The sequence below is a fragment of the Triticum urartu genome, chromosome 7A (genome assembly GCF_056163025.1).
Source record: "Triticum urartu cultivar PI428250 chromosome 7A, HENAU_Tu73, whole genome shotgun sequence".
In the NCBI taxonomy this organism is placed as follows: Eukaryota; Viridiplantae; Streptophyta; class Magnoliopsida; order Poales; family Poaceae; genus Triticum; species Triticum urartu.
The window spans coordinates 461085869-461107466 of record NC_141879.1 but is presented as its reverse complement, the minus strand read 5'-3'; positions in this window follow the sequence as shown (position 1 = coordinate 461107466).

Below are 21598 nucleotides of genomic sequence, written 5' to 3'. Positions count from 1 at the left end.
AAGCCCTTTCCGGCAGTACGATTGCCGGACACATTCCGGAAGCAACAACCAAGGCGGCAAGAAGCCAAGATGAACACGGGAACTGTCAGGTGGTCTCTAATAATAATTGATATACCCGTTTTTTACTATCTATGCACAGCTCGCCCTGGGATAGGACATCTCGAATTGTCCTACTTTCTGCTTATTGCACTACTTGTACCAGTACGCTTCGACGTATTATTTAAATAACAATGCATATCATTAATCTGTCATTACATTATTTAAGTTTTTCTATTTCTCTTATATGTCCATTTACAACAATGCGCACCCGCACGTTCGGGTACGGTCAGTTTGCCATGGGTTCTCGTTTACCCCATAATACGGCACAAGAATTCCGAACACTTTCGACAGTGCGGCACCCCGAACTTATAGCATTATATGCATCAGCTCCGAATCATGTCTTTGGTCAAATGTTGGGTTGCCCGTCTCCCATGCTTTTGTACCCTACATTCTGCTATATCGGCTAAGGTAGCGGTGGGAGAACAACTGCGATTGTGTCCTGGTTCTTTCGGATAAGCACCTCAGTAGAGAAAGCCAAAAACTGACTATCATGATAAGGCGAGAGATTGGTCGCTGTTCGAGAGGTCTCAAGTCCTTAAAGACTTTTTCTGCTTTGGGCGAGGAGTCGGCCTTGTCCGGCTTAGGCGTGTATAGTGCCCCAAATTCAGCCTTCCGTATACTAGGGGCTTCGCCAAAATTTAAAATTATAGACTTCTATGGCTAAGTGAGAGTGATAAAGCATTATAGTCCGATTGCCTGGTTCGTTGTGCTGAACACCTCCCTTGACGGACCAAAAATTGGGGTAAAGAGTGCTTAGGTTTATCCCGAACACCCCAGTACTAGTTACATGGGGGCATAAGCCGACGACTGGCCAACTCTCAGATTTTATAAACAGCCACACAAAAGGTAATATTTTAAATTAAGAAAGCGCCGCATGACGCAAATGAACTCGTTTCATATTACAGGATCACATGAGCATGTTCATTCAAAAATTACATCCTTGGCACACTCATCTGCCACTAGGCGGTAACCCTTCAGGACACTCTCATAATAATTCTCGGGGCAGCGATGCTCCTTGCCCTCCGGCGGCCCCTCCTTCACCAGCTTCATGGCGTCTAGCTTCGCCCAGTGTACCTTTGCCCGGGTAAAAGCCCTGCATGCACCCTCGATGTAGACAGAACGCTTGATGACTTCAAGCCGTGGGTAGGCTTCCACAAGCCGCCCCACCAGACCGAAGTAGCTGCCGGACAGGGGCTCACCAGGCCACATCCGGACTATAAGGCCCCTCATGGCCTGTTCGGCCACCTTGTGAAGCTCGACCAACTGCTTCAGCTGGTCGCTCAAGGGCACGGGGTGTTCGGTCCCAGTATACTGAGACCAGAACAACTTCTCTGTTGAGCTCCCCTCCTCAGCCCGATAATACTCTGCGGCATCCAGTACACTGCGGGGAAGATCTGCAAATGCTCCTGGAGAGCTCCGAACTCGGGTAAGAAAAAGAAAAGTCTCCTTCACGTGCTTGTTTTGCATAATGAATGCCTTACCCGCTGCTATCTTCTTCACCGCGTCAATCTCCTGGAGGGCCTTGTGTGCTTCGGCCTTGGTGCTCCGGATGCTTTCAAGCGCCTGCACGAGCTCGGACTCTCGCGTCTTAGAGTCAAGCTCCAAGGACTCGTGCTTTTTTGCGAGAGCCTCGAGCTCTTGCCGCACCTCGCCTACTCAGGCTTCTTGTTTCTCCCACTCAATACGCTCCTTGGCCGATTTGTCTTCGGCCTTGGACAACGCTTTTCTCAGGGTCGCCACTTCGGTCGTGGCCCCTGGAAAACCCATGATGATCCTATTATTTTATAACTGAATTTCTTTTTAACTATATAGACAGGGGTATTTCTTACCTTTGCTCTCTTCAAGCTGCCTCTTGGTAAGGCCGAGCTCGTCCTCGGACCGCTTTAGGTCCTGCTTCAGCGTAGAGGCCTCCGTAGTACGTGCGGTAGCGGCCAGTAGTGAAGCCTGCACATACACATAGACATACTCTAATTAGACTCCTGAGTTATCATTTGATCCTCTATTCGGTTTTTCTTCGCGAACGCCGAACAGAGCATCAGGGGCTACTATCTATGCGGTAATATTTTCTTATATTTTGATTGCTTACCTCAAAGCCTGTTAGGAGGCTGGCACAAGCTTCGGTCAGTCCATTTTTGGCGGACTGAACCTTCTCGACCACTGCACTCATGATAGTGCGGTGCTCTTCATCGATGGAAGCGCTGCGAAGTGCTTCCAGCAAGTTGTCCGGTGCCTCTGGTTGGACAGAGGACACCGGCACGGATGGTTGGCCCCCCTTAACAGGGGACTGCCTGCCGGAGTCCGGAAGCATCGAAGGTTCCGGTGCAGTGTTCGGCTGAGGGCCGAACACGGAGCCCGTAGGAGCCTCGCTCCCTTGGTACCCAGGGTCCGGGAAGTCGCCTTGAGGCGCCCCCAGGACCACCTCCCCTTGGCTCGGTGCCTTTTGAGACAACACCTCGGCGTTGTCCGTAGGGCGAGGGGTGGTAGTGGTCGGGAGGGAGCCGCTGTTCATATCCAACGAGTCCAAAGAGCCGCTCGACGAGGATACGTCGAGACGAGCTCAGGATGGACTGCATAATCATGTTCGGCATGAGGAGAGGCAGTGTAATAAAGCGTACCATGAAGTACTATGGCGCCCGGACATTTCCAATTTCGCCAGGGGCTTGACCCTGGGTAGCCACTCGTCGCCGCAGTCGGCGGCCGTCGTGGCGCAGTTCGGAGGGAGGGTCCTTCCCTTCTTGGACCCTTCGACCTACCCGGTTGGGTCGGCCTTCCTTTTCTTGTCTCCCCCGGCTGGGAGGAGAACTTTCCTCTTCCTCCTCCTCGTCTTCATGGGAGGAGTGCGCGTCGGAGTCACCAGACGATGAGTCTGATACAACCTTGCGCCAGAGACCCTTTTGGGTCCCCGCGGCCTTCTTCTTGGTCTTCTTCACCGGCAGCTTGTAAGGTGCCCCAGTCAGCATCTCCGTTAGGAGAGCGCCTGTAGGATCTTCGGGCAGGGGGGCTGGGCAATCAAGCTGCTCCGTTGTCTCTATCCAGTCCTGTTAATGGCATAGAAGCTTAGATCCTGCATATGACTAAACCAGGGAAAATAAATACCCTGATAGATATAAAAACTTACCGGATTGGCGCGGTGTTTTGCACTGAGTCCGTGGTCCTCGGTGAGGGAAGGAGGAATCTCGACGCTGTCGGCGTTCTGGGAACGGGGGTCCCCAGACTTGCCTGCCTACGGCGTGGCTCGAGGAGGGGCCCAGCACGACCCATCTTCATCAACACAGACCCAAGACCCTCGCAAGGGGCCAAGCCTCGCGGGGCGGACGACACGGAGCTTCCTCAGGCATGGCCTCATCAGGATGGCTCGCGAGGAGGCAGAGAGATCAAGGCGGGGTACCTCACGAGGTGCCCATGACGCAAGCCATGACGACCAAGGCGCCAGGCGGGCGCCAGGCGGGCGCCAGCCGCGCAGTGTCCTCCTTTCCTCTTTGGTGCAAAGGGAGCAAGCGCAGGTGAGAGCATCAAGCAAAGGCACCCGTTTCGGTGCAACGAGACCAAGACCAATCCAACGGCAGGGAGGAAGTCATTGTGGAGCCCAAGCCAGCGTCACCACCAGAGCCCTTGGCAGGCGAGGACCAACTTTAGTCAGGATAAGTGTACCAGATGTTCCCCTTCAAAATGGCCAATTGTTGCGCCCTTCCCGCTCAATATTTGGGAAGAGTCCTAGGGCCTTTGCCTATAAATAGGACTAGCCACCCACAGGGTAGAGGGGAGATTGGAGATCAGATCGAAATCAGAGAGATAATCGAGAAGAGAGAGAGAGAGAGAGAGAGAGAGAAGGGTGACTGAACTCCTCCTAGCAGTTCATCCCCCCAGCCAAGAACAGACCCTCGCGAGGCTGTTCTTCCTTGTATTGCTCATCATCATCAGCCCAAGAGGCAATCCACCACACCACACACTGGAGTAGGGTATTACACCACAACAGTGGCCCGAACCAGTATAAACCCTGTGTCTCTTGTGCTGTTCTTTCCATAGCTTAGATATTAGCGAGGCGGAGGGGTGCAGGTAGGTAGAAGGCGAAATCTCCGCGCGCACCCCAGTGTTCGAACCTCGAGGGTCTGCCAGAACCCGAAATCCGACAGGCGCCCTTGAACAGCACCCTCCAGACATCCTCGTGCGTCGTGTCATAGAGCTCTCGCAGCGTCTGGTGCTTGGCCGAGTCGAACTCCCACAAATCGAATGCCCGTCGTTGGCACGAGAGGATCCGGCGGAAGAGCATGACCTGGACCATGTTGACGAGCTTGATTTTTTTGCTCGTCATGTTCCGGATACAGGTCTGGAGTCCGGTCAACTCTACCGAAGAACCCCAGGACATGCCCTTCTCTTTCCAGGAGGTGAGCCGCGTGGGGATTCCGGATCGAAATTTGGGGGCCGCCACCTAGTTGGAGTCGCGCGGCTCGGTGATGTAGAACCACCCCGATTGCCACCCCCTTTATGGTATCCACATAGGTGCCCTTGAGCCAGGTGACATTAGGCATCTTGCCCACCATGGCGCCTCCACACTCTGCTTGCTGGCCACCCACCACCTTCGGTTTAACATTGAAGGTTTTCAGCCATAGGCCGAAGTGGGGCCTGATGCGGAGGAAGGCCTCACACATGACGATAAACGCTAGTTGAGGATGAAATTGGGGGTCAGATCATGAAAATCCAGCCCATAGTAGAACATGAGCCCGCAGACAAACGGGTGGAGGGAAATCCCAGTCTGCGGACAAAATGGGTAAGAAAAACTACCCTCTCATGGGGTTCATGCGTTGGGATGATCTGCCCCGCATTTGGCAGCCGGTGCGCGATATCCGCGGCCAAATATCCGGCTTCCTATAACTTTTTGATGTTCTCCTCCGAGACGGAGGAGACCATCCACTTGCCTCCTGCTCCGGACATGCTTGGAGTGGTTTGAGAAGAGGAACGCGAGCTTGGGCGCTAGAGCTCGAGTGTGCGGGAATGGGTAAGCAAGGAGGAAGAAGGCGTGGGTGAAAAGAGTGAATCCTTGTCCCTATATAAGGGCGGAAGAGGCGATGCGTCTCCCCACTTGCCTGGTAAACCGCTTATTCCCCAGGCGCCGAAATTGATGGCACGATTGGGTTACCCATGTCCGTATTATGTTAAAACTATGTTAAAACTGCTTTATGTGATCTTGGAGTCGGTGTTAGTGTTATGCCTCTCTCTTTATACCGTAGACTTGATTTGAATAAGTTGACACCTACTGAAATATCTTTGCAAATGGCTGATAAATCAACTGCTATACCTGTCGGTATTTGTGAGGATGTGCATGTTGTGGTCACAAACGTTAGTATTTTAATGGACTTTGTTATTCTTGATATTCCTGAGGACGATAGTATGTCTATTATTCTTGGAAGACCCTTTTTAATACTGCAGGGTCTGTTATTGATTGCACCAAAGGCAATGTCACTTTTCATGTTAATGGTAATGAGCATAGGGTACACTTTCCGAGGAAACAACCTCAAGTCCATAGTATCAATTCTATTGGAAAATTTTCAACTATTACTATTGGAGGTTTTGAATTTCCTCTTCCTACTGTCAAGAAGAAATATGATATTCTTATTGTCGGGGACATGCATATCCCTGTTGAGGTAACCTAGTGTTATTCAAAAATTCTCCGGTTCCATGTTATTCGGAATGAGTTTGTTAACAAGACATGATCAACCTTGTTAGTGGATTCCTTTTGATGAGCATGAGATGGATGAATTTAGAAAACACAACTCTCTGTACCCTCTTTTTACTTTCTGTTATTTATATTAAATAAAGCAAAAATAGTATTTTCTGTCTGTTTCCTGAATTATACATGCAATAAAAATACCCCGAAAAAAAAGTTCTCCAAATGCCCTGAAATTTAAATATGATTTTTTCTGAAATATTTGAGAATATCTGGCATTGAGAACACAGCAGGGGGAGCAAGCACCTGGCGACGAGGGTCCAGGGCGCGCCCCCTGCCTCGTGGGCCCACGGTGGCTCCCCTCCACTTATTCCAGTTACCACACACTCCTTCCTCCCACAAATATCACTAGCCAGCTCAAACCCGAGTCCAAGCTCATCTTGCTGCCATTTTCGATCTCCTTGCTCGAAGCTCCATTCACAAAACTGCTTTGGGGGATTGTTCTTTGGTATGTGACTCCTCCAATGGTCCAATTAGTTTTTGTTCTAGTGATTTATTCATTGCAAATTTTTGCTGCTTAGGTGACCCTATTCTTGAGCTTGCATGTCAAATTTATATGGTCAAAAGTAGTTTTAATGCATGATATATCCTCTAGGCACTTGTGGGAGTAGTTGCTATCAATTTTGTTGAGTTTGGTTCACTTTTATTTTGAAGTTACTAAAAATTTCAGAAATTTTTCAGAGGAAGAAATATGTTTAGGAAAATGTACCAAGGTGGTCCTTCAAGGAAGCAAGGACCCAGGCTCGCAATACGCGATGCCAATGATGAACCACCGAGGGAAGCTCAGGTGCGGGCTTGTGAATGGCCGTCAGAGGACTTTATGGATCGAGCAGGAATCAAGGAAGAATTTAACGCGTATGTGCATAATGCCGATCTTGAGAACTTCGAGGTAGATAAGTGCCGCCAATACCACTATCTCACCGATTCCTTTGTGGGAAGGTTTGAATTTTCATCATCACGCAATTCTCAGACTGTCCTATTTGATCTTTATGAAAATTCTTATACTATGGACTTAGAGGATTTTAATACTGCTTGCAAACTTCCACAATGGGGCAGCACTAGTGAGCCTCGCAAATTTGAGTTTAGAGATTTTCTTGCTAGTATAACTGTGGGGGAATCTAGAGATATAACACAAGCTACCATAGTGAGCATTCATTTTCCTGCTATACATTATTTTGCTATCTTCATAGGTAGGTGCATAAATGGTAAGGATGAAGCATGTCACATGTGTGTCCCTGACCTTAGTGTTCTCAAGAGTGTTGTATTAGGAGATAAACATTATAATTTGGGAGCCATTGTTGCACGTAGGTTCCATAATAATAGATTTAATGGAGATTTCTTCGGTGGAATTTATGCAACCCATCTAGCTAATTTTCTTGATATACCCATATATGGTTATGATATTGAGTTGCCTCCTGTTTATTTAGATTATGAGGCTATGGTTCGTCATCAGGTTGTTGAGAGGAACGATCAGTTTCTCCAGTACCGACTAATCTTTGACAGACGACACACCTATCACGTTGCTATCCCTGCTCCTACTTTCTTTGACTTTAAGGCAAAAGGGAGATATGTCATAACTAGGGAAGATGCGAACGAGTATGAGAGGAGGGTGGAGACATCTCGCCTCCACGCTGCAGCCCATGATGCAATAGCCGCCGCATCTCAGTACGACCCCAACTACAACTTTGGATATCCGCCAGGCCAGCCGTGGCCATAGACCAACTTAGGCCAAAAGCCTAAGCTTGGGGGAGTACGTATTTCTCACCGACATTACATTTATGTTCACACACTCATGCTAGTTGTCGGTGCTCATACTTTTTTGTTGTATTATCCATGCTAGTTTATTTCCCTTCTTATGCTTTCTTCTTGTGTGTTTGATAAAACTTAAGAAAAATAAAAAAAGCAGTTGTAGCTTTTAGTTAGTTCACTTTTCATGCTGTAGTAGTAATTAAAAAGAAAACCCAAAAAGATTTCTTGTTCTTCTTTTGCTTGTTGGGAGCTTTCCCGTGTAAATAGTTTTATTTCTTTTCTTGTTCTTTGGGGGTCAAGAGGAGAAGACCATAATGAAAATGTTGAGTGGCTCTTATATGCATTATTGTTGATCTAACAAAGAGCCCATATTACCTTGTCTTCTCTCTTGAATTGAATGCTTGCAGATTCCATCTTAGTCCAATTGTAACATCCCAAAATTCAAAATTTTGGAATGTTATATTAATTAACTAAATATATGTTTGATTGTTTGATTGATTGATTGACTGAAAGTGAGTGAAATTTAAACTTTCGAAGTTGAATGAGAGGGAATGATATGACTTTCCCAAACTTTCACCTTGCATCTTGATCTCCAAGAATTCAAATTCATTTCAATTACAACACCCTAGAGTGAAGATGATATGACTTCTTCCATTTAAAGAAATGAAAAGGGATTTTAAATGATTTGAATTCCGTTTGAGAATATTTCAAATTCGGAAACTTTATGCAACTCAATGATTTTCATGAGAGAAGATAAAATGACTTCTTCAAATTATGTGAAATATGAGTTGGAAGTTTCAAAGAATCAAATTGAAAGTCCCTTTGAAGGTATTTTTAAATCCCCTTTCAATTTAGAGTTATTTGGTTTTTATTCAAATTATTTTTCTCCAAAAATAAAATATATTGAAAATAGGGTAAAATGATTCCCTACAGTAAACACATGGAGAAAAATGAGTTTGAAATCATTTTGGTATTTAACAATAACTTTATTTGATTTTAAAATGCAACAGTAGCATTGTTTGCTTTGTTTTAATTTTTGTGTAGTTTATTTGTACATGAAAATATGTTCATGCTTTAGGATTAATTTTTCTAAAAAATTCTATAGATTATATGCCTATATAAGACTTTTTATTTCCCTTTAGTTTAGTTTTCTTGTCTGTGTTTAAAAAAAATAAAACCGGCCCACCAGGCGCCAGGCCAGCGGGCCCAGCCGACTGACCCACGGCCCACCAGCCGCTCACGCAGCAGGCTAGCATCCAGCCCGTGCCCCCAGCGCTCGATCCCCTCGCTGGCGCCGCTGCCTCTCTCTCACGTAACCCTCTCTCTGTCTCATTTTTTTCTCTCTTTGATCGCTGGATCCCACCGCCTTATCTCTTTCCTCCCGATACTCCCATGTCCGTATCTCGTTCCATCCGACGCAGGTCACGTCCGCGCCCTCGCTAAAACCCTAGCTAAAGTCTTCCCCTCGCCCAAGTAACACGTCTATAAGTACCCCTACCCGTCCTCCTGCGATCCCCTTCAGAAACCCTCACAAAAACCTCCCACGTCCGCCACCATCTCCGTTCCAATCTCGCCCGAGCCACCGCCGTTTTCTTCACCTATGAGCATCCCCAACCTCTCTAACCTCTGCTATCGGCCTAGCCTGTGCCCACAAATCTTTTTGACATATTTTTGTTCACCTTCGTCATCCACAGAGGACGCCCCCAACTCCGCGCTCTCCATCGGAGCACCGAGCTCTGCCGCCTCGTCTTCGTCGTCTCCGCCGTCCCCGACATCCCCTCGCCTCACTGTCCACAGAAAATCGGACGCCCCCGAACCCTCGCATCACCTGGACATCCTCGTCGACGCTGCCGCCGACCAGAGCCCCACCGCCCACCGGCCTCTTCTTCTCTGCCTCGCCCGTTTCCTCTCTGTAAGCACGAACCCTCTCCTCTGTTCGCTAGTATTTTTTTCTCTTTAGATCGAAACGTTGTGTTAGATTAGATCGGTTTAGTAGATCGTTTTATTTTCATTAGATCGGTTTTAGTTATGGTTTTTTGTAGCGGTTTAGTACGGTTCTGATCAAACCAGCGGATCGGTTTTATTCTATAGAAAAATAAACGCACGTGCACGTATTGTTAAGTTTCGCCCGAGCGTTTGGTAGTTACAGATCGCACCCCCCGTAAGCCCAATAGCGCCCGTTTGTTTTTTTCCTGTATTTTCGTTTCTGTTTTTAAAACAAAAAAGTTTCAGTTTCGTAAATTCTATATCTCTTAGGTTATTTTGAGTTTTTGATTGATTCTTTTTGATCTAGTCTGAAAATTTCCTAAAGTTTCTGTATAAAATAGTTTCGGCCATGTTTTACTTTTTAAAAATTGTTTTTATGAGTATTATTCAGATTAGTATTTCTGCTATAAAATGAGCTAGAATTAATATTTTTAGGTGATTCTTTTTGCCACTGCTTTGTTTTGACCTTTCCTAGAAGTAGGATTAATTTGGGTATTTATAAATTTCATTAAAATTAGTTTTTCACGAAAACAACAATGTGCTAGTTATTTCTAACTTGCTGTTGTTTTCTGTTGTTTTAATTTTTTAAAATATATTTTCAACTATGCTAAATTTTATTTCAGATTTGTTTTTGTAGTTATAGAGGGTGAACTTTTACTTACAGCAAAATAAAATGTTCTATTTCTTTTTCTTACTAGTTTTGTTTTAAGCATAATTAGAGTTTTAATTTAGCTTTTTATGTGTTTCCTTTTGCTAGTAAAACTTTATGAAAAATACTTTCTGTTAACTTAGTTGATTTAAATTTTATTTTCTGTAATTATTAGTTTAGTATTTTCTTTGTTAAGTTTTACTTAGGACAAAACTATTTTGTGTTATGTGAGTTTTCTTTAGTAGTTTCGTCGTGTAGTTTTCCTTAGTTTTTATTTGGTATCCCTTGTTGGTTTGCATTTTATTTGTTGATGAGTGTTTGAATTGCTTGCTAGTACGTTTGCTTATATGAATGCTATGTTGGACTATATAGATTTTGAACGGAGTGACGAATAGTTCTACCAAGCTATTTTCGAGAGCGTTATTATCTTCATCAACTTACCAGGCAAGTTCACTTTGACCATGTTTTTTTGTACCTATGTTTTATTTGTATGTAGTAGCACCCTTTCAATAATCCCTCCAGTAGTGATAATGATTTCTTGTAGTTGAGTAGAATGCATGAGGTAGGAACCCATCTCCCTATTATAAGTTCGGGACGTTATATGGTTTTAATGCTACGCTATAGTAGACAGGGTTTGGTATGAGTGCACATCAGTGGTGTGAGAAGGACGACTCTATGCCAATGGCGACAACTCCATGATGGCATCGGCAAGGACTGCATCTTCAGGACAAGAACTCAAGATTTCGAGAGTCGAGAAAAGAATTCAATACACATTACTGGGTGAAGGACGGTTGACGGGCTCCCTGGAGAAACCAGTGGATGGCCGGGATGCATGGAGAAGCGCCATGACATCTTGCAGAAAGCTTCACCCAGACTCAAAGAGACGGAAGAATACTTCATGCCCGGAAGCTTACCTGTGCAACCGCAAGTCACTATGGGCTCTGGCTTGGTTGACCTTAGTGGTGACTCTGACTGGGACGGTGCTAGTAGATGTAGAACTACGGTAGGATTGGATGAGCACCGGACAGTGGTCAGGGGAACTCTTCGGAAGACCATGTTACGTTCATCTTGTTCTCAAACACCCTGAAGTGCGAGAGCATAAAAAAAGAGGGACCGAATCTTGCGGGTAAAGTGTACAAACCTCTGCAGAGGGTTAAAACCTAATCGATTAGCCGTGTGCCTGGTTATGGACAATTTGAGCCTATGGACTTGGATCTATCTCGGAACTCTCAACACCGGACTGATAACATAATTGTGGGCAACTTATGATGATTTGGGTATGAGACATCGGTTGGCGGAACCATGTCATGATAGAAAACTCCGTAGTACAGACTCCTGATATTCCTTTGTTGTAGGGAAAATAAAACCAGATTTTACGTAAAAACATCAGACACAGAGCCACAAAGCCATATTGCATATAGAATAGTATTATCATCTGCTTTCTCATGTTGTGATCTTGCCGGTACATTCAATGTATCGACCTACACGGTTGCAACGTCTCATGTTGCAGAAATTTTACTTCCCGTGAGTAAGAGTACGGTACAGGGTTACGGTCTACACTCAACCTGCCGATGGCGTTGATGGGACTCCACACCCGATTGTTTGTTTCCGCTGAGACTTATGAGGTATATATCAGTTTTACGTTATTTATACACATGATTGCACTTTGATATATACATTGATGTACTGTGTGTGCCAACATACCGATCCAGGGATGGCACAGATACACAAAGACTTGACCATCTGAGGTCGGGTCGCTACAGAGATGGTATCAGAGCACATGTTGACTGTAGGACGTGACCCTAAAAATCGGAAAGCTCCTAGGACAGGAAATTTCTAAAACTTTATTTTCAAAAGAATCCATTACTTCTCATCTTTTTTGATTTTACCAAATATCCTCTCCTACCTCAAATAGTTAGAATATACCCCTTTTCCCTTTTGACCACACGGAGGATCAACTGAAGCCGCTCCAAGAAGGACAAGATATCGGACAATCGATGACCATTTCAGAGTAAAGAGGATTTCACCATGCATTAGAAGAGTTGACGCTACAACAGTTGAAGACTCAGAAGACTTGAAGAACTTGAAGAATCTGAAGAATTATTTGACCCTTAGAAGACTAAACCCTTGTTATATACTTACGTTAGATACGGCGATTTGTGAGTTGTCAATTGTTTGATGTTTTTCCGACAGCCACAAAAGAAAACCCGTTTCTTCAAAACTATTGTTTGTATTGTGTGTATCTCCCTTCACTCTTCTCTCGTATCTCATCCCAAAACCTTTGGATCCAATAGATGGTGAATGAAGAAGGACTAGTATTCTCTGGATCGATGACTCAACGGGAGGTAGAACTATGGATTCAGAATATGGAGGATCACTTCAGGAACAACTTGATTGGAAGTAAGTATGAGGTTCAGTACGCTCTTCGGTACTTTACAAAAAGTGCTGCAACCTGGTGGAAAATGCATCAAGCCATACAAGGATGCAACGGAGCAAGAACTTGGGAGGAATTCAAGAAGACTCCATTAAGATCCCGTCTCATTCAGAAGCACTGGGATAACCCGATGAAGAAACCTTGTGCCTGCAAGATTTGCGGAGAAATAGGACACACCAATGAAGAACACAAGGATGGATGCCCTCATTGTGACGGAAATCACCCAGCTGAAGAATGCCCAACTGGGCATGTTACTTGTTTCCTGTGTGAAGGAACTATGCACTACCCTGCTCAATGTCAGATTTACCCCAAGGTACAAGAAATTACCAAGCAGCGGAAGGAAGCCATGAAAGAAGCCCTCAGGGAAAGTTTAGAAGAACCCGTGATGGAGGAAGTTATTGAAGACCCTGATAGTGAAGGCCTAAATAGATTTTTCGCCCAAGCCTGCTACTCATGTGGAGAAGAAGGACATTTTTCAGAGTATTGCACAAAGGAAAGCCAAGAGTATCTCAGAGACTTCCCGACAGCAGAAGTGAAGTTTGACCCTCAGCAAATAGAAGCTCTGATCATTACAGAGAAATCCAGGAAGAGAAAACGAAGGCATCCTAGAACAACCCAATTCTTGCAGAGAAGGACCTGAGTCATATCACTTGTTACAGATGCAAGGATTTAGGTCATTATGCTAGCAAATGCCAAGCAAGGAAGCCAACAACCCAAGGAGCCAAGATAACCACTAGGAAGCCCCTGGATTTGTCTGAAGTCTTTTGTTTACGCTGCAAAGGAGTAGGACATTTTCCCGAAGAATGTTCAGACCGAGGAAAGCTTGAGCAGAGTAGTTGAGATCTTGATATTGGAATAAAGCATGTAATGAATGTGGAATACACTTTTATTTCTGGGGGTGTTGAGTTGAGTTATGAAATGGAAATTGTGATAGCTCATGAAGCAATAAAAGTTGATGTGGTTGGAATCTCATGTGAAATGTTATGAGTTGTTGTTGATTGTGAGTGCCTCTCTCATTATCTCACCCAGACTTAAACCTTGAACCCATGGACAAGCTGGTCCCAAACCTTTCCCCAAAAAAATCACATTTCACCCAAGGAAATACATACATTACCCTGAGTACCCCTGATATCTTATACCTGCAGATGACAAGCCTTTACGAGTCTTTTCTCAAGGGTCCGGAAACGATCATGACCCTGACTAGTGATCAGGACTACCCAAAGATCCTGAAGGACATGATGAAGCATATTCATCTTAAAGGAGATGCAGTCTACAAGGGTTATCCTTTCATGGAGAATGGAGTTCAGCTTTGGTACGTGGAGTTACACCTCCACCGTGTGAAGGGAGTTTGCCCAAAGACTACGGGTCAATACTTTTTCATTTCTCGAGTACCACTAGCAACATTCTTCGACTCTGTTGGTGAAGCTGCTTTGGAAGCCATACGTCAGATTGGAGAAATACTTGAAGCAAGACTCCGTCACACTCAGGAATACCTGAGAGAGGTACATGCAGAGATGATGGAGATGAAGCTGATGGCCACCATGATGAAGCAGAAGATCGATGATTTCAAGAATCACATCGAACAATTCCAGTGGGATTGAAGCATCTTCAAGTAGGGAAAATGAATAAAGATGGAAGTAATGCTTGACCATACCAAACTATGTGGATGGCAACATTTGTAATAAAGTACTTTTGGAATTTGAATTTTGAGTAGTGATTAAGGATGTAATACATAATTTGATATGAAGAGAGTATGAATTATGGATGCACTAGTTCAATTTATTTTTGTGGTAATACCTGATACGTCCATTTTGCATCATGCTTTTATATCGATATTTATTGCATTATGGACTGTTATTTCACTTTATGTCACAATACTTATGGCTATTCTCTCTTATTTTACAAGGTTTACATAAGGAGGGAGAATGCTGGCAGCTGGAATTCTGGGCTGGAAAAGGAGCAAATATTTTAGAGACCTATTCTGCGCAACTCCAAAAGTCCTGAAACTCCACGGAACATCTTAAAATAATTTAAGAAAAATCCTCGCCAAAGATGAAGGCCAGGGGGCCCACACCCTGCTCATGAGGGTGGGGGCGCGCCCCCTACCTCGTGGGCCCCCTGGTGGGTCTCCGATGTCCATCTTCTGCTATATGAAGTCTTTCAATGAGAAAAAATCAGAAGGAACCTTTCGGGATGAGACTCCGCCGCCACGAGGCAGAACCTTGGCGGAACCAATCTAGAGCTCCGGCAGAGCTGTTCTGCCGGGGATACTTCCCTCCGGGAGGGGGAAATCATCACCATCGTCATCACCAACGCTCCTCTCATCGGGAGAGGGCAATCTCCATCAACATCTTCACCAGCACCATCTCATCTCCAAACCCTCGTTCATCTCTTGTATCCAATTCTTGTCTCAAAGTCCGGGATTGGTGCTAGTAGGTTGCTAGTAGTGTTGATTACACCTTGTAGTTGATGCTAGTTGGTTTATTTGGTGGAAGATCATATGTTCAGATCCTATATGCATATTATTACCCCTCTGATTATGAACATGAATATGCTTTATGAGTAATTACGTTTGTTCCTGAGGACAAGGGAGAAGTCTTGCTATTAGTAGTCATGTGAATTTGGTATTCGTTTGATATTTTGATAAGATGTATGTTGTCTAGCCTCTAGTGGTGTTATGTGAATGTCGACTACATAACACTTCACCATTATTTGGGCCTAGAGGAAGGCATTGAGAAGTAATAAGTAGATGATGGGTTGCTAGAGTGACATAAGCTTAAACTCTAGTTTATGCGTTGCTTCGTAAGGGGCTGATTTGGATCCATATGTTTCATGCTATGGTTAGGTTTACCTTAATACTTTTGTTGTAGTTGCGGACGCTTGCAATAGAGGTTAATCATAAGTGGGATGCTTGTTCCCGACTCCAACTCCGCGTGCTCCATCGGAGCACCGAGCTCCGCCGCCTCGTCTTCGTCGTCTCCGCTGTCCCCCACATCTGCTCGCCTCACCGTCCACTGAAAATCAGACGCCCCGAACCCCCGCATCACCTGTACATCATCGCCGATGCTGCCGCCGACTAGAGCCCCGCCGCCCACCGGCCTCTTCTTCTCTGCCTCGCCCGTTTCCTCTCTGTAAGCACGAACCCTCTCCTCTGTTCGCTAGTGTTTTTTTCTCTTTAGATCGAAATGTTGTGTTAGATTAGATCGGTTTAGTAGATCGTTTTATTTTCATTAGATCGGTTTTAGTTACGGTTTTTTTGTAGCGGTTTAGTATGATTCTGATCAAACTAGCAGATCGGTTTTATTCTATAGAAAAATAAACGCACGTGTACGTATTGTTAAGTTTCGCCCGAGCGTTTCATAGTTACAGATCGCACCCCCCGTAGGCCCAATAGCGCACGTTTGTTTTTTTTCTGTATTTTCGATTCTGTTTTTAAAACAGAAAAGTTTCAGTTTCGTAAATTCTATATCTCTTAGGTTATTTAGATTTTTTGATTGATTCTTTTTGATCTAGTCTAAAAATTTCCTAAAGTTTCTGTATAAAATAGTTTCGGCCATGTTTTAGTTTTTCAAAATTGTTTTTATGAGTTTTATTCAGATTAGTATTTCTGCTATAAAATGAGCTAGAATTAATATTTTTAGGTGATTCTTTTTGCCACTGCTTTGTTTTGACCTTGCCTAGCAGTAGGATTAATTTGGGTATTTATAATTTTCATTAAAATTATTTCTTCATGAAAACAACAATGTGCTAGTTATTTCTAACTTGCTGCTGTTTTCTGTTGTTTTAATTTTTTAAAATATATTTTCAACTATGCTAAATTTTATTTCAGATTTGTTTTTGTAGTTATAGAGGGTGAACTTTTATTTACAGAAAAATGAAATGTTTCATTTCTTTTTCTTACTAGTTTTGTTTTAAGCATAATTAGAGTTTTAATTTAGCTTTTAGTGTGTTTCCTTTTATTAGTAAAACTTTATGAAAAATACTTTCTGTTAACTTAGTTGATATAAATTTTATTTTCTGTAATTATTAGTTTAGTATTTTCTTTGTTAAATTTTACTTAGGACAAAACTATTTTGTGTTATGTGAGTTTTCTTAGTAGTTTCGTCGTGTAGTTTTCCTTAGTTTTTATTTGGTATCCCTTGTTGGTTTGCATTTTATTTATTGATGAGTGTTTGAATTGCTTGCTAGTATGTTTGCTTATATGAATGCTATGTTGGACTATATAGATTTTCAATGGAGTGACGAATAGTTCTACCAAGCTATTTTCAAGAGCGTTATTATCTTCATGAACTTACCAGTCAAGTTCACTTTGACCATGTTTTTTTGTACCTATGTTTTATTTGCATGTTGTAGCACCCTTTCAATAATCCCTCCAGTAGTGATATTGATTTCTTGTAGTTGAGTAGAATGCATGAGGTAGGAACCCATCTCCCTGTTATAAGCCTGGGACGTTATATGGTTTTAATGCTACGCTATAGTAGACGGGGTTTGGTATGAGTGCGTGTGAGTGGTGTGAGAAGGAGGACTCTACGCCAATGGCGACAACTCCATGATGGCATCGGCAAGGACTACATCTTCAGGACAAGACCTCAAGATTCCGAGACTCGAGAAAAGAATTCAATACACACTACTGGGTGAAGGATGGTTGACGGGCACCCTGGAGAAACCAGTGGATGGCCGGGATGCATGGAGAAGCGCCATGACATCTTGCGAAAAGCTTCACCCAGACTCAAAGAGGCGGAAGAATACTTCATGCCCGGAAGCTTACCTGTGCAACCGCAAGTCACTATGGGCTCTGGCTTGGTTGACCTTAGTGGTGACTCTGACTGGGACGGTGCTAGCAGATGTAGAACTACGGTAGGATTGGATGAGCACCGGACAGTGGTTAGGGGAACTCTTCGGAAGACCATGTTTCAGTCATCTTTTTCTCAAACACCCTAAAGTGCGAGAACGTAAAAAAAGAGGGATTGAATCTTGCGGGTAAAGTGTACAAACCTCCGCAGAGGGTTAAAACCTAATCAATTAGTCGTGTCCCCGGTTACGGACAATTTGAGCCTCTGAACTTGGATCTATCTCGGAACTCTCAACACCGGACTGATAACATACTTGTGGGCAACTTATAATGATTTGGGTATGAGACATCGGTTGGCAGAACCATGTCATGATAGAAAACTCCGTAGTACAGACTCCTGATATTCCTTTGTTGTAGGGAAAATAAAACCAGTTTTTACGCAAAAACATCAGACACAGAGCCACAAAGCCATATTGCATATAGAATAGTATTATCATCTGCTTTCTCATGTTGTGATTTTGCCGGTACATTCAATGTACTAACCTACATGGCTGCAACGTCTCATGTTGCAGAAATTTTACTTCCGACGAGTAAGAGTACGGTACAGGGTTACGGTCTACACTCAACCTACCGATGGCGTTGATGGGACTCCACACCCGATTGTTTGTTTCCACTGAGACTTATGAGGTATATATCAGTTTTACGTTATTTATACATGTGATTGCACTTTGATATATACATTGATGTACTGTGTGTGCCAGCATACCGATCCAGGGATGGCACAGATACAAGGAGACTTGACCGTCTGAGGTCGGGTCGCTACACCAATGCACGTGCACTATTATTATTATCCACACTATTCGGTCGTGCAAGTGAAAGGCAATAATGATGATTATATGATGAACTTATTGAGATGAGAAAAGCTGGTATGAACTCGACCTCTCTTGTTTTTGTAAATATGATTAGTTCATCATTCCTGATTCAACCTATTATGAATAAACATGTTTGCAATGACAATTAGAGATTATAGTTGCTTATGCCATGCTTAATTAGCTAGGAGCTTATAATGGTTTACCTTGCGTGCCAACATGCTATTAAAATGGTTGTGATGTGGTATGATAGGGTGGTATCCTCTTTTGAACGATTCGAGTGGCTTGACTTGGCACATGTTCACGCATGTAGTTGAATCAAAATCAACATAGCCTCTACGATATTTATGTTCATGGTGGATTATACCCTACTCATGCTTGCATTCGGTGTTGATTAATTTTAATGCATGTTCATGACTGTTGTCTCTCTCTAGTTGGTCGCTTCCTAGTCCTTTTCTAGCCTTCACTTGTACTAAACGGGAATACCGCTTGTGCATCCAATTCCATAAACCCCAAAGTTGTTCCATATGAGTCCACCATACCTACCTATATATAGTATCTACATGCCGTTCCAAGTAAATTTGTATGTGCCAAATTCTAAACCTTCAAATGAACATTCTGTTTTGTATGCTCGAACAGCTCATGTATCAACTAGGGTTGTCTGTATCTTCCATGCTAGGCGGGTTATTCTCAAGAGGAGTGGACTCCGCTCCTCACTCACGAGAACATGGCTGGTCACCGGGATGCCCAGTCCCATGCTTTATGAAAATCAAATCAAAATAACTGCAAACAAAACTCCCCCGGGACTCTTGTTAGTTGGAGGCACTCGTTGTTTCGAGCAAGCCATGATTGATGCTTGTTGGTGGAGGGGCAGTATAAACTTTACCATTCTGTTTGGGAACCGCCTATAATGTGTGTAGCATGGAAGATATCGAGATCTCTCGGTTGTTATGTTGACAATGAAAGTATACCGCTCAAAATATTATTCATATCTATTTCAAGACTGAGCTCTGGCACCTCTACAAATTCCCGCTTCCCTCTACAAAGGGCCTATCCATATACTTTTATGTTGAGTCATCATCCTCTTATTAAAAAGCACCAGTTGGAGAGCACCGCTGTCATTTGCATCCATTACTATTAGTTTACATTGAGTATGACTTGACTGGATCTCTTTTACCATGAATTACAATGTCTAGTCAGTCCTTGATCTTTAAAGGTGCTCTGCATTTATGTTTTGCGGTCTCAGAAAGGGCTAGCGAGATACCATCTTGTTATATCATATCATGATTGTTTTGAGAAAGTGTTGTCATCCGAGATTTATTATTATTGCTTGCTAGTTGATTATGCCATTGATATGAGTAAACATGAGACCTAAATGTTATTGTGAATATGGTTAGTTTATAATATTTGCTGAAAACTTGAATGCTGGCTTTACATATTTACAACAACAAGAGCAAACCGAGTTTGTGAAAGTTTTTCTTTATCACTTTCAATTTATCAACTGAATTGCTTGAGGAAAAGCAAAGGTTTAAGCTTGGGGGAGTTGATACGTCTCCGTTGTATCTACTTTTCCAAACACTTTTGCCCTTGTTTTGGACTCTAACTTGCATGATTTGAATGGAACTAACCCGGACTGACGCTGTTTTCAACAGAATTGCCATGGTGTTATTTTTGTGCAGAAATAAAAGTTCTCGGAATGACCTGAAAATCAACGAAGAATTATTTTGGAATATATAAAATATACTGGACGAAGAATCCACATCAGGGGGGCCTCCACCTGTCCACGAGGTTGGGGGCGCGCCTGCCCTCCTGGGCGCGCCCCCTGCCTCGTGGGCCCCCTGACACTCCACCGACATCAACCTTGACTCCATATATTCACTTTTGGGGAGAAAAAACCCAGAGAGAAGGATTCATCGCATTTTACGATATGAAGCCGCCGCCAAGCCCTAAACTCGCTCGGGAGGGCTGATCTGGAGTCCGTTCGGGGCTCCGGAGAGGGGAATCCGTCGCCATCGTCATCATCAACCTTCCTCCATCCCCAATTTCATGATGCTCACCACCGTGCATGAGTAATTCCATCGTAGGCTTGCTGGACGGTGATGGGTTGGATAAGATTTATCATGTAATCGAGTTAGTTTTGTTAGGGTTTGATCCCTAGTATCCACTATGTTATGAGATTGATGTTGCTATGAATTTGCTATGCTTAATGCTTGTCACTAGGGCCCGAGTGCCATGATTTCAGATCTGAACCTATTATCTTTTCATCAATATATGAGAGTTCTTGATCCTATCTTGCAAGTCTATAGTCACCTACTATGTGTTATGATCCGACAACCCCGAAGTGACAATAGTCGGGACCACTCCCGGTGATGACCGTAGTTTGATGAGTTCATGTATTCACTATGTGTTAATGCTTTGGTCCAGTACTCTATTAAAAGGAGGCCTTAATATCCCTTAGTTTCCAATAGGACCCCGCTGCCACGGGAGGGTAGGACAAAAGATGTTATGCAAGTTCTTTCCATAAGCACGTATGACTATTCAGAATACATGCCTACATTACATTGATGAACTGGAGCTAGTTCTGTGTCACCCTAGTTTATGACTGTTACATGATCAATCGCATCCAGCATAATTCTCTATCACCGATCCATTGCCTACGAGCTTTCCATATATTGTTCTTCGCTTATTTACTTTTCCGTTGCTATTGTTATCATCACTATAAATACACCAAAAATATTACTTTTGCTACCATTACCTTTTACCACCGTTACCACTACTATCATATTACTTTGCTACTAAATACTTTGCTGCAGATATTAAGTTATCCAGGTGTGGTTGAACTGACAACTCAACTGCTAATACTTGAGAATATTCTTTGGCTCCCCTTGTGTCGAACCAATAAATTTGGGTTGAATACTATACCCTCAAAAACTGTTGCAATCCCCTATACTTGTGGGCCATCAACGGTCCACATAGACGATACTCTCCCCTCTCGTTGCTATGCATCACCATGATCTTGCGTGTGCGTAGGATTTTTTTTTTGAAATTACTGCGTTCCCCAACACCGCCCCCCTTCCCTAGTCCAATTCGGACTAGAGGGGGAGGGGCGCGCGGCCCTGCCTTGGCCGGCCCTCTCTCTCTCTCTCTCTCTCTCTCCACTAAGGCCCATGTGGCCCATTAGTTCCCCGGGGGGTTCCGGTAACCCTCCAGCACTCTGGTTTCCTCCGAAATCACCCGAAACACTTCCGGTGTCCGAATATAGCCGTTCAATATATCAATATTTATGTCTCGACCA